Below are 15,688 nucleotides of genomic sequence, written 5' to 3' on the forward strand. Positions count from 1 at the left end.
AAATCACTAAGAACACTGTATTTGAACAAAAAGAAAACGTTTATTTCCTAATACAATTTTATAGACAATTATTACATCACATCATTCTCCCTGACACTTTCACTGGGACATGACTATGTGCTTAGAGTTGCTTCTGATATAAAATTCTGTTCTGACTGTCATTCAAATGCAAATGTATACTACACATTTGATATAATAAGACAAGGCAAAAGCCCTCCTTTGCCGTCTCTGATGATGAGTCTTGTCTGCTTTTCCCTTCACAATGAAAGTTCGCTAGATTCTTAGACTGCCCTTCCCTCTGTAACTCTATGCTCACCCCCTTTCCTCTATCATCCTGTAGATTCAGGTATGAGCTCTGAATAAATACTGGTAACCCTACATATCTCACATACTCATTTTTGGTTATAAGAGCACACATTTCTTTAAATGTACACTCGGTNTTTTTTTTTTTTTTTTTTTTTTTTTAACTAATGCGTGAGTTTATTTTATTTTTCACAATATTTTACCTATTTTTTAAATAGGTTTACTCTTTCACTATTTCACATTCTATGAAACGATTTTATTTTTAAGAAGGCAACTTTGGAGGACGCCTGGTGCATTTAGTGGAATGAACTTGACTTAAACGGGTTCACAGAGACAAGTTCAGCAAGCACAGGCCCTGCAGGTTTCTGCACCAGGTCTTCTGCATAAATGCTATAGCTGTGAGCTTAGTATTATTGTGGAAAGCCTAAGAGCCACAATGGCTGTGGCTGAGAATCCTGTCTGCTTTAGGGACTCTCTTCCTCCTTTGGGTTGCCTTGCTCAGCCCCGATATAAGGGGTTTTGCCGTGTCTTATTATATTTTGTTCTGTGGTGTTTGCTTGTTGTTTCTTTTCTGAAGGGGAGCAGAGGGGAGTCGATCTGGGGGAGCTGGGGTGGAGGGAGCTGGGATGAGTGTGAAAAGGGAAAACTGTGCTCAGGATATATTGTATAAAATAAGAATCTGCTTTTAATTTAAAAATAAAGAACATCTACATATAGCCCATTGTTAAGCTCTTAATTTAAGTATGCTCTCTGATCCATAACAATGATATTAAATAGTTATGTTTTGTTTCATTTTATGGTCTATACATCATAGACAAGAATGGTGATTATGTTTCTAGAAATTATAAACCACACACCACAATCTGAGTTGTGTAAACACATTAGAATTTGAATCTGTTTCTCTGCCTTAGATAGCATAGTGGAGAACTTCATTGGATTTAAGAGTATGTAACTGTAGAAGGCTGGTATTTCCAATATGTTGAGGATTCCAAAGCACATCAATCAGCTCCTCCCAGAAAAATCTGAGATGTCCAACATCCTATTGAGTACTTTACAGTGTATGATAATTATTTGCCTCTGATTTCCGATGAGATCAGAAATGCCTCTTAATAACTAACATTGAACCACGTTACCTGGGTAGCTTCATATATTCATTTTCTCTCGAATCCACAACACTCCGGTGTATATTTTTGCAGTAAGTTTTCACAGACACACTATGATGCCCAACTATGTGTTGGAGAGATGAGAGAGAGAGAGAAGCAAAAGAGATTGAACGCTATGACAGGCAGAACTGGAGACTACGGGGAGGATAGGAACAGCCTGATGCGAATAGACTGTGTTGACACTGAGGCAACTCAGAAGTTCCGGCTCATGTTGCCCCTGAGGGTCAAGGACACAGACTTTGTCCTGCTGCCTCAGGGGTTTGTGTTGATGTGTGTAGCTCATGTTATCACCAAAAGCCATGCCAATCATTCCAGTCTGGGCTGCCACATCCCAAGAGCTGTCTTGCTAGAGTAGTGCTGGAGAGCTAGCCCTGGCAATTTCAGTGCTGGAGAGCTAGCAGACTGACCAAGTCAGTGATTAACCAGGCCCAGATACAGAGCTGTGGGAGAGTCCATCCCAACATCTACCCCATCCGGTGAACTACTGGAGTGCATGAAGGGACAGGTGCTGCAGAACCAACCCAGCAGGATCTCAGTGACACAGAGCAATGACAGGATGACCAAGAGAAGTGCCAGTGAGTTCAGAGCATTCATTGTCAGTGGAGAAGAATCCTGAAGCCTTGAACCAGACAAAATGACTCATTGCTGTAAACATTTGCCAGTGAAGATGTTTGGACAAAAGAGAATACTGGATGACCCTCTGTGACATACCTTGGCACACAGCAGCTTCCATAGCAAAACATCCTTTGTTTTTGTCTGTTTGTTTTTCTTTTTTTCTGTTTTCATTTGTTTTTTGTTTTCTTTTGGCAGTGGAGGATGCAAGGGCAGAGGGTAATTATTAAGGGATGGGGAAATTAATGGGACTGGACTGCATGATGTGAATAAAAAAATTTAACTATGTCATGTGATGTGTGAGGAGGGGAGCTGATTCCCAGGGGTTCACTCTCTTCTCAGAGGAGAAAGGGAGGGGGGATGGGAAGGGTGTTATGAGGGGGGACTGGGAGGTTGAGGGCTAATAATTGGGATGTAAAGTGAATAAATAAATAAATTTAAAAACATAAAAAGGTGAGCTGATTCAAATTACTATTTTAGTGATTATCATATCCTTAAAGTTCATTTTATATGGGAAAAATCAGAGTCCAGACTTGGAAATGTAGAAGTGCTTCTATTTACTTTTTTATTTTTTTTCAAACAATGAGCATTCAATAACAGAGTCATTTGGTATCATCAAACATTGGGATATCTTTGTTATGTTAATATGACAATCTGTGACATATTAACCTTTTTATGGTTATTATACATGAACAAAAAACTAAAGTGACTAGTAAGTGTTAAATCTCTTTCGAAATTGCTCAGTAGAATGTGGTACCCCACTTGTAGTTCTAAATTGGCTATAATGAGTTCATTCATCTTAGAAACCAGAAATATGTTTAAAAATTAAAAAAAAAATTTACATGTGCAAGAAAAGTAAATGGCTATAATTGTTTATTTAGAATAATAGTTCTCAGCCATCCATACATTGACCAAATACCCTTAAAAGCTTAGCTCTTTAGTTCTACATTTTTGTTGACTAGGAGTCTTAGTCATCTCTGTTTGCTGATTTACTTATTTTACATACTAAATATGTTCACCTAAAGATAAGACTGCTGCTATAATGCATGACTAAAATCTTATCTATTCAAGAGGCAGAGAGGAGAAGATCACAAATAGGAGGCCTCCCCATGAAATTGATGATATTTAGTCTCAATAAGATAGAAAGGTAGAAGGTGACAGGTAACCAAGAAAGCTTAGTGACAGGTAGTTCACTTGCTATAGACTTCTGGATAAATCTCTAGTCATTTCAAAATGCTGTTATGTCTTCAAAAATAAATCACAGACTTCAAACACACATATTTAATACCTTGTGCCTAACAACTAATAGGTTCCATTGACTTTTAACAGAACAGTGTTGAACTAGATTAAAAACCGACAATGCCCCACTCTCTTCACCACACTGCTATTTTCTAGTCCAGATCCTATTTTGTTTTGCAGGTGTTAAATCCTAAACTGAAATAAACAAGCTAATGTTGAGTAGTACAAATGTTTTCAAATGTTTTCAAATTATATAAAAATATTTCAAATAAAAAATCTGTAAGTAAGTTTCATGTACCAGTTTTACTTAGCATAAAATTAATTAAGAATATATAATTACAAGTAAAGTATATCTTGGGAAGCAAGCAAGCAGAAGGATTTGTTTGCAGAGATTAGGAACAATTATCTATGAAGCAAATGGTAATTTAGATGTACATCTGTTTCAGGGCAATTTTGCAAAGGTATGAAATATTGCTTCCAACACTCAATGTATAGTTTAGTATGGGGGCTGGCACTCATGACTAAACAGAAGCATGAAAGTTGTCTTATTCTTGGTTTTGTAGGGGAAAGGATGGTGCTTGCTAGGTGGTTCAGAACTAGCTTGAGGGAAAGAAAACACAGAGATTGTCTTAGGTTCTGTTTTATTGTACTAACTTTTCTGTTAGTGTTGGATGAAGTGAGGCACATTTGAACATTCTTTAACCAAAAGGAGGAGCAGAAGTTTTTTTTTCCCTTAGGCTGTTTCTACAAGAAGCAGATGAGGAAGAAAGGTTTGAAAACATTCCACACTCACAAGAGAAGCCAGCTGAAACTGTTAGCTCTCTATGGGATAAGGGACTAGACTATAAAGCAGAGAGACTTGAGCTTCCGGGACTTTCCTTTCTTTTTCTTTCCTTTTCCTTTCTTTTCCTTCTTGCATATATATATATATATATATATATATATATATATATATATATATATATATATATGTGTGTGTGTGTGTGTACATATATATATGTGTATATATAAAAGATATATATATATATATATATATATATATTTGTGTTTGTTGTTGTTTAATTGGTATTTGGACAAATCTTTCACTCTGAAGTTTTGCTTGCATAAACTGGTTTTAGTAATATTTTATCTCTTTACCTTTAAAAGCTCATGTGAAGTTCACAGGAAAAATTTCTGTGATTGAACACGGGTTAAAAAGTACAAACAAGCTAAAAAGGACATGCAAGCAGCTGCCGTAGGCACCACTGTAATGGAAGACTGAGTGATAAAGAGATGGGAAAAAATGGAATTGTCGGCAGAGGGATGGGAGAGAAGGCAAAGCCGAAGGATTCCTGTCCTGTGGAGGAAGCTAGATCTGGAGACTCAACAGCAATGAGGAAAAGGCAGACATGAGGAGACAATGGTGAGTTCCCGACCCAGGCTGCCCCCAAGGGCCATGTTTGGGTCCTTGTTCCTGCTTCAGCTGGGGCCCATGTCGATGTCTGTGACCTAAATAAAGCCAAAGTGATGGCCAGGTCTGTGGTCTTGGCTATCACCTGAGACCATGTGAATGTCTGCTGATCTGAATGGCAAGCTCTACCATCTGAGGCCATAGGGACATCCAGGCCCATGCTGCTTCTAAGGACCAGGTCTGGGATAATGGTACTAAGGTAGCCAGAGTCTGTATTTGATGTTGCAGTGCCATGCTACCACCAAAGGTCCTGCAGCTATCCCTGGTCTGGACTACCTCCTAAGGCACAGTGCTAGGATAACCATGCAGCTTGAATGCCACCCCATTCTGGATTATGGACCTGCTTGTGGCCTGGGCAGATCAGTAGAGCTGCCCCTGGTGGCTGGGATGCAGGTCAGCTGCCCTGAGGGAGTGAGCATAGAAAAGCTGGCCCTGTTTCTCATCTGCAAGGTGGTGGTGGTGGTGGTGTTCTTGTATGGGTGAGGGAGAGATGCCTCCCTCTCCCTTGCCTCTTGCCTCCTGTGCGAGGCAGGTGAGATGTGCTGAGATCAGGAGAAGGGGAGGGTTGTCGCTCTACCTCACCTACTGCAGCACTCTGAGTAATAGGAACCTGCCCCTTGTCATCTGAGGTATTGGGTGAGCAAGCTAGGGAAGTTCTGGTGAGGTCGAACTGGTGATACAGGCTCAGGAGAGCTGGTGGGCAGACCAACTCAACTACTTCTCAGGCCCAGATCCAGGGATTTTACTTGACCTACCCCAACATCTACCCCATCTATATTTTGTTGCATCGTATGAAGGGGCAGGTCCTGTAAAACAAAAAATGCAGGATCTCTATGACACAGGACAACAGCAGGACATGTATCTGAGAGGAGTCCTGGTGAGGATCCAGTATTGTTAGTGTAGCAGAGCCAAATGCCTCAATACAGATCAATGACACATTGCAATGAACTTGAGCAAGTAAAGATGTGTGGATAACAGGGCATCCTGTGTAGCACACTGGGACACACTATGACAAGCTTCCATGACAAGATTTCTATTTTTAGTCTACCTTATTTTGTTTGGGGGTGGGAGGTCTCAAGGGAAGATAAAAAACAGTGAGGACATGATTGGGTTTGGGATGCATGATGTGAAATTCACAAAGAAGCAAGAAAAGTTTTCAGAAGCACAAAAGGGGAAAAGGGGTGTTGTTTCACACTAGCACTTGATACTTCCACTGTTGGATTAGAGACTGACTGATTTAGCTATACTTCTGTTTGAGTGAGAATAAGGGACTCATAATTTGTCTCATTTTTGGCAACAGATCTAATATATATATATATAATATATATATATAATATATATTATATATATATTATATATATATACGTATATATATATACATACATACATATATATATATATATATATATATATATATATATATGTAGTTGAAAAACTGCTTTTGTTACATTAAAACAGTTTAATAAGTCTCAAGAGGAAAATGCTACTTTGAAATTATAGAGATGATCCTCTCAGCTGGGGTTAAAAAAAAAAAAAGACAGAGGGAAGGAAAAGAAAATTCCACAACTCTTTAGACTTTAGATACAGTCTTATGTCCTGGCTATCTGCACAAGGATCTTAAAATGTCAAAAATAAAGTAACCAAATATTTAACCACTGTATCGGTTATACAACGAAAACAGACACTGACAAACTTTTTTCTATAAATATCCTGCAGCTTGCTGGAGGAAGCATGATAAATATCTTCTAATTGAAACATTTTATAACCATTTTTACACTTTAATTTATGGTGGAAAAATATGCATTCCCACAGCAAGCCACTTGACATTTACAAGCAGAGAATGAACCTGCTGCTCTTATTGCTTCTGATATAAACTGAAAATAATAAGAGTGAGTAGGATTTTTGCAACTAAGTGTTAACCTCCAGACACACAATGGAAAGGATGCTGAAACTATTCCCTGTAGGAAATCATTGCAATGATTTTTTTGATGATAGTTAAACAAACAAACAAATAAGAAGTTGCATGGAAGAGCAAAGTATGGTAAAGTTTTAATGCATTCTACAACTACCTTAATAAATATTCTAGTCTCAGTTACTCGTTTCATGCCACGTCTTTACATTAAATTACTGTATAATTGAATAATAGCAATGACATTTCAGGGATCACGCTTTGTAATTAACATTCCTCCTTAAATTTTTTTCACAGAAGTAAAGCAAAACTGTGGAATAAATAGACCAGTTACATATTTTAATTCTCAATGGAACCTGTACCAGCCACTGAAGACATTATTACCTGAGTAACATCACATATGTGAAATACTTGATTCTGCACTTGATCCTACTTTGATTTCTCTGATCTTGAAGTTAGAAATAATAATATTAATAATTATATCATTATGTTACACATCTGTATCCTCTAGGTTTTAAAAGATAATATATTATCTTAATATTGACAAATACAGAAACTCTTAAGGTATTTTAAAGGTCATCCAAAGAAAATCATTTTACAAAGGCCAAATGGCCAATGTGTTAATGTACAGTATAGACTCCTATACCAGTTATGATTACTCAAGGTATAGGTGGTTGTAAAGATGTGTGATTGGTGATGAATCTATTACTCTTATGAAAGGGTGAGATATTCCTAAGACAAGATGATGTTTCAGAATTGATACAAGAGTTTCTGTCTGAAGCCTTCATAGACAAACTCATTATCTGTTCAGTATGCAACAGTCATTTCCATGCTTCAGTAAATTTATGAAAAATCTGATACTCCATACGGCAAATTAAATAGATTAAATAAATAAATAAACAAATGCTCATTCCTGACAGAGTACTATGTGACTGGAATGCATCAGAAGGAAGGTAAAGTTCTGGAAGCATTTCCATTATAATTCACTGTATGAATATTCATCACATATATTTTACAAGCCATTGGGTTTATTACTGTTGCAGCAATAGTGAGGTTATATGGGCCTATTGTTACAACCTGTTAAAAGATATTCCAGAGGGAGTTATCACCTGTCATTTGCATCTCAATTTAGATAAATAAAGATACTAGCAATTTGCAGATGACCTTTGGGAATATTTTATTAATTTTCAAAGATTTAAACACAAAGTAAGCCAGACATCTTACTTCTATTTTATTTTTATGATTTTATTCTACATATCTAGTGACTGCAATTCTGGTTGAAAGTTAACCGAAAGAATTCAGTTTCCTGTGCCATTTGGTTTTGTAGAGATAAATGAGCAAAATTGCGTTATGTGAAAATCAAGACTGATTACATAATTGTATGATTGTTAAACAGAAGAGACTCAGTATACTTTGCTTCAAAGTTTCTTTGATAAACACCATGATCAAAAACAACTCAGTCAAGACGGATTTGTTTGACTTTGACTCTCTAGTAGCAGTCTATCACTGAGGAATGTTAGGGCATGGTCTTAACATAGAAACCTGGGGACAGAAACTGAAGTAGAAACCTTGGAGGGACACTGACTACTCAATTGTTTCTACTTCTGCTTATCAAGCTTTCTTCTGACATGTAGGACCACCTAGACAAGCATGGCATCACTCTCAGTGAACTAGAACCATCAATTAGCAATCAAGAGGGTGCCCCTCACACATGCCCATAGGTCAACTGAAGACAATTCCTAGATAAAATTCTCTCTACCCAGATATGTCAAGTTGATAACCAAGAATTGCCATCACGTAAGGAATGTAGACTGTGCTAGAGACAGTTAGTGTAATTTACTGTAACTCTTACTCTCAGACATCAGACACTGTTAATTGATAAGAACATTAGACTAATCCAAGGTTGGATGTACTTTAACAGAATCTAAGCATTTTCTAAAATCAGTTGTTTGCCAGGAAATGTGTTAGGTTACAAATTACACTTGTTCAATGAAGTGGTTCTCCTCTAAGGTTCATGCATTTAGGAGCCATGGGTAGTTGGCTAGGGTTCAGTACCAGACATGATTTCTTTGTTGTTGAGCAAGTCTTAAGTCTAATTAGAAGGCTGTTGGGTACTGCCATGGTAGGTAAAAGGTACTACTGTATCCTTAGGATTGTCATGCCATAATGGTCATTGTTGTGGGTCATAGGCATAATAGCTAGATTGAACTGTTGTTATGCTTGCAAGCTTGAATATGGCCTTCTTGTACCAAGAAATCTAGTACTCTGGAATTAATCTTTCAAATCAGTTCCCATGCAGAGGTTTCTGGGTGCTATTTCTGAAATGTAGGGTGTCTTTGTCAAAAGGAGACAAATATTTTACAAGGAAACACAGAGAAATAGAATGTATTATTTTAGGAGTCTCTGGGGATAATAGTGACAAATCAAAAGAGATCTTCTTCTTTATGCCTGTTGTTCAAGGAATGATTTTGTGTATAAACCTTCAGGGGGGAGGAGATTGAAAAAAAAAGAAACAAACAGAACAAGACTCATCAGTGTTTCCTGTGAAGAAATGGAAGAGTACTAAACCATATTTAAATTAAAAATATGGAAAATATTATTCCTCCATTGCTGGTAGGATTGCAAATGGGTACAACCACTCTGGAAATCACTGTGGCAGTTCTGTAGGAAACTGGACATACTGCTACCCGAGACTCATCTATACCACTTCTGGACATATACCCAAAAGATATAAAAGATATATATGTGCCCCAACATATAACAAGGACACATGCTCCACTTTGTTCATAGCAACCTTATTTGGAATAACCAGAAGCTGGAAACAACCCAGATGTCCTTCAACAGAGGAATGGATACAGAAAATGTGGTACATTTACACAATGGAGTACTATTCATCTATTAAAAACAATGATTTCATAAAATTCTTAGGCAAATGTATGGAACTTGAAAATATCATCCTGAGTGAGGTAACCCAGTCACAAAAGAACACACATGGTATGTACTCACTGATAAGTGAATATTAGCCAAAAGGAAGCTTACAGGCCATATGAAACCCAAGTAGAAAGAAGATCACACCAAACCGTGTGGATTCTATAGTCCTACTCAGTAAGAGAAAGATAATAATCTCTGGGAAGTAGAGGGAAAGAGGGATCTAGGAGAGACAGAGAGAAGGAGGGAAAGGGGAGGCAAATTCAGATATAGGAGGAGATGGTGGAGAAGTACAGAGGGTCATAAATTTGAAATTAGGTGTGTAGCAGTGGAGGAGGATGGACTGGGGGTAGCCCCTAGAAAGTCCCAGATACCAGGGGTACAAGAGGTTTCCAGAACCCAAAAGGAAGGACATTAGTCAAAATACCCAACAAATGAGAGAAAGGACCTTTAGAGACCATATCCAGTGGATAGGCACAGCCCCCAGTTGAGGGATGGGGCCAGCTAGCCATCTCAAAATTCTTAATACAGAATTCCTCCTGTCAAAAGGAAATGCGGGAACAAAGAGTAGAGAAGAAACTGAAGGAAAGGCCATCCAGAGACTGCCCCACCTAGGAATCCATCTCATCTGTGGACACAAAACCAGACACTATGGCTGATGCTAAGAAGTGCTTACTGACAGGAGCCTGGTATAGTTGTCCTCTGAGAGTCTCTGCCGAAGACGGATCAATACACATGTGGATGTATATAGTCAAACATTGTACTGAGCACAGGGACCCTAACGGGGAAGTTAGGGCAAGAACTGTAGGAGCTGAAGGATTTGCAACCCCACAGGAAGAACAACAATATCAACCAACCAGATCCTCCAAAGCTCCCAGTGACTAAACCACTAAACAAAGAGTAAAAGGGGGAGGGTACCCATGGCTCTAGCTGGATATGTAGCAGAGGATTGCCTTATCTGGCATCACTGGGAAGAAAGACCCTTGGTCCTGTGGAGTCTTGATGACCCAGGATAGGGGAAGGTTAGGATACTGAGGCAGGAGTGGGTGGGTGGGGTTAGTGGCAGGTGGGAGGGAGGAGGGGATAGGGGCTTGTGGAGGGGAAACTAAGAAGGGGGATAGCATTTGAAATGTAAATAAATAAAATAATTAGTAAAAATGAAAAAGTAGAAAATATTTTGGTAAAGTTGAAAACAAATTTTATTGGTTCATGCCAAAAAAAATATTTTTTTTCTCACAAGCTACAACTAATTATTTAAAATGCCAGTGGAAATACAAGCACATATATTTGTAACAAATGGTTAATTTTGCATACTGCCTCAGAAAAGTAATGTTTTATATGATTTTTATTGTCCTTATGTTTTTAAATTTTATTTATTTATGTATCTAGGAATCTAAAATTAAAGATCTGAAAAATAAAGACTAGGGTGTTCAGAACATAGGTGAAAATAATTAAATAGTAATATTAGCATTAAATACCTTGTGCTTCAGTCACTGTGAATAGTCATGTAAGAGAGTTGACTCTGATTGATCTAGACATAGAAGAAAACAATTACAAACATTTTATTGGACAGCTAGAATAACAATTCTTAGAAGTGGTATCAATAAGAGAAAGTATCTTGGGAATCAATTCAGAATCTTATGAATACACACACACACACACACAAACACACACACACACACACACACACACACACATATATATATATATATATAGCCTATTATGTAGTCTATTTTCTTGAATTTTTGTAAAGATGGGTGATAGAATTTAGTCTTAGGATTCACTAAAACAAAAAAAGCAAAAAAAAAAAAAACAAACAAACAAACAAAAAAACCCTTCATATCCAAGAAAGACTCTGAAATAAAGTAAATTTAACAGTGATGGTAGCAATTGTGTTTGAATCAATGATTTAGGCATTAAATACCATTTCCCTAAGGTATATCCTTTATTTCACACAGAATAATAGGGGAAAGTCCAAGCAGTGAAGTGAGTTTTCTAATAATTCTGACACAGCAGTTCAGAAACTATATATAATTATATATATAATATATATATATATGTGTGTGTGTGTGTGTATGTGTGTGTGTTTGTATTTTAAATTATATATAATTAAAAATACCAGTGTGAGTTGGGGAAAGGTAAGCATTCATTCTGCCCTGCTTTGATAGCTTCCTATGAAGAAACGAAGCATTGACTAACTGTGGTAATATAGGCTTTAAAATTCCACTGTCATCAACACAACAAATAACGCTTCTTGAAGTCTGACACAAAAATTCTTTTGTGTTATTTTCTTCTGCTTTTGCTGAATAGTGGATTACCACATACACCCAGAATGAATGCTGAGCCACAAAATCAGAATTTTGATGAAAAAAAATGGCTCTACTGTGGTTGACCTATTGTTAGCTAAGGTTAAGAAGAGTCTATTAGTAATGTCTAGCTGCACACAACAGCCATGATGAGGTTAAAAGACAAAGCGATGTCAGAATCAAAACCTACATGTTTTAAAGTAAATTCAAGCTCCATTTTGAGAGACCCATAATCGTTACTAATGAGACCGAGGGAAGAGATTGCAAGTCCTAGGCTGGACTGATTGGCATAGAAAGAGGCTATTTGGATAAAGGTAGGAATTAAATTTAAATTTGTCTTAAAAATACAATATTTAAAGTCCAGTAACTAGTATGGGGCTAAGAAGCCTTGCGACTGGGGAAGTCAGTCTCCAGAACGAGAGTGAGGATGAGATGTGCCCACGCCCCCCAAAATATACCCCTGAGACCCACAGGAGTAAGATTGCTTCCTCCTTGCTCTTAGCCTGCATGACCCAGCCCATGGTAAACCTAAGGGCCAGATCAGAGATTAAACCTTCTCTCTCCCTATATGGACATGCCCAGATAGCACCTGGATTTCCTCTTTGCATAAAGGAAGCATTTTCAGCACCTTGGCCCAGCCAATGATATACACTCAGCCAAAAAAAAAAAAAAAAAAACAAAAAAACAAAACAAAACAAAACAAAAACAAAAACAAAAACAAAAACAAAAACATACCCACTCCCCAAGGTTCTTTTAATCCTTTTTCACCCCCAATGAAGAGAGCCCTTTCACTAGAAGGCTGTTTCTCTCACACTCACACCAAAAGAGATCCTGCTAGCCTATTGGCTTCCTCTCTTCCAGTCCAGCCCATTGGACAGTGGTGCCTGGGTACCTCAAGGGGGAGAAGCAGACCTGTGCTGTCATACTAGCAAAAGAAAAGAGTATAGATTAATATACACATCTATTGTATATAATTATATAATAATTATATGTATAATTATATTTTTATAATTATATTAATTATATATAATTCTATATAATACAAATATTAAATATATATGGAAGATTCTGCTGTAATAGGTTTCCATATTACACCTCATAATTTAGCAACTATTATCTGCTCTAGTTCCCTTTTCTACTGCATTCTATAATATTTTACTCTATACCTACCCTTTGTAGTTCTATAGATTTTAGTGGGGTTATTATCAACTTGACTCTTAATATCCACATATAAGCAAACACATACCATATTTGTTTTTATAGATCTGGGATCTAGGGATCATTTTCAAATATCCATTCATTTTCCTTTAAATTTCATGATGTAATATTTTTAACAACTGAGGAGTACTCCATTGTACAAATGTTCCACAAAATACCACATCCATCTTCATTCATTCTTCTGTTGAGAGACATCTAGGTTGTTTCCAATTTCTGACTATTGAAACAGAGCATCAATGAACATGGTTGAATAAGTGTCTCTATGGTAGGATGAAATGTCCTTAGGTACATGCCTAAAAGTAGTATAGCTGGACCTTGAAACAGGCCAGTTACCATCTTCCCGATGAATTGACACAATGATATCCATAATGGCTGTAAATATTTGCATTTTTTTGAAATTATAAAATTTAAGAAAAATAGAAAATGTAATAATTATATGAATAATGAATAATGTCTGATTTGTAAAATAATGCTGAAGAGTGAAAAAATTCAATGATGAGTGACAAATATGAATTCTTTTCAATAAGTAAATAAAATTTTGGCCAACATAATGCACATTTTAGGAAATATTTATGACAAAGATTATAGATAAATTATAAACATTGCAATTTCTTAACTCTTATACATCATCAAGATGTTATATACTTTATGTTTGATGTAACATATTATCTGTATTTCATTTCATGCAAAATTGTCACATACAAATACATATATCAAAGATGCTAAAATAAGAACAAAAACCAAAATAAAGTTTTGCCACCTGTAAGTACTAAACAAGCATTAAAGAGTCATGTAAGATATACAACTATCTGTATACCAAGTTCCTCACTGAAAAATAAGAGGAGCATTTTGGTCCAGGAAGTGTCTGACCCTGGGACTCAGGTGAGATGGCCATTTTCTCTCTGGTGACTCTCAGAGGCAGGTCCACTCAGGAGCACATGGCCCTCAGAAGCAGCAGAGCAGCTGGGACGGGTCCTACAGGCCTCCATCTGCACCCAGGTGGGGCTGATCCTCAGCACTCTGTGCACCTTCCCTGACAGAAGAGAGCTTGCCTCCAGGGAGTGCTTGACCCCAGGACTCAAGAGAGATCGCCATTTTCTCTCAGGTGACTCTCTAGGGTGGGTCCACTCAGGAGCTCAGAGACCATGGAAGTGACAGAAAGGCTGGAACAGAGTCCTGCAGGCCTCCATCTATACCCAGAAGGTGGGGCTCTTCAGATGCCCTCTGTGCACTGGTCTTGCTGGAGAGAGCTGGTCTCCCAGGAGTTCTGTCACAGGCTTACAGACTCACAGGAGGAACAAGCTCTACCCAGAGACAGCTAGAACATCTAACACCAGAGATAACTAGATGGCAAAAGGCAAATGCAAGAATCTTACCAACAGAAACCAAGACTACTTGGCATCATCAGAACCCAGTACTCACACCACAGTGAGTCCTGGATACCCCAACACACCAGAAAAACAAGATACAGATTTAAAATCCTATCTAATGATGCTGGTAGAGGATTTTAAGAAGGACATTAATAACTCCATTAAAGAAATACAGGAGAACACAGCTAAACAGGCAGAAGACCTAAAAGAAAAACCATAAAATTCCCTTAAAGAATTATAGGAGAACACAGGTAAACAGGTAGAAGCCCTTAAAAAGGAAATTATGAAGTTCTTAGACAAATGGATGGATCTGGAGGATATCATCCTAAGTGAGATAACCCAATCACAAAAGAACACACATTATATGCACTTACTGATAAGTGAATATTAGCCCAGAAGCTCAGAATACCCAAGATACAATTTGCAAAACACATGAAAATCGAGAAGGAAGACTAAAGTGTGGATACTTCAATCCTTCTTAGAAAGGGGAACAAAATACCCATGGAAGGATTTACAGAGACAAAGTGTGAAGCAGAGACTGAAGGAATGACCATCCAGAGACTGCTCTACCTGGAGATCCATCCCATAAATTACCACCCAAACCAGACACTATTGTGAATGTCAACAAGAGCTTGCTGACAGGAGCCTGATATGTCTTCTGAGAGGCTCTGCCAGTGCCTGACAAATACAGCCATCCATTGGACAGAACACAGAATCCCCAATGAAGAAACTAGAAAAAGGACCCAAGGAGCTGAAGAGGTTTGCAGTCCCATAGGAGGAAAAACAATAGGAACTAACCAGTAGCTCCAGAGCTCCCTGGGTCTAAAATACCAACCAAAGAAAACACATTGTAGGACTCATGGCTCTAGCTGCATATGTAGCAGAGGATGGCCTAGTTGGTCATCAATGGGAGGAGAGGCCCTTGGTCCTGTTAAGGTTCTATGCTCCAGTATAGGGGAATGCCAGGGCCAGGAAGTGGAAGTGGATGGAATGGTGAACAGGGGACGGGAGGAGATAGGGGGTCTTCAGAGGGTAAAGTAGGAAAGGGGATGACATTTGAAATGTAAATAAAGAAAATACCTAATAAAAAGATAAAAAGAAGGAAATAAGAGAATAGACAAAATTGTGGAACAATTAGACCTTTTGTGCAACTCTGGAAGGATTGTAAGTAATTACTAAAAAATTGAAGT

Source organism: Mus pahari, chromosome 8 (assembly GCF_900095145.1).
Source record: "Mus pahari chromosome 8, PAHARI_EIJ_v1.1, whole genome shotgun sequence".
Lineage (NCBI taxonomy): Eukaryota > Metazoa > Chordata > Mammalia > Rodentia > Muridae > Mus > Mus pahari.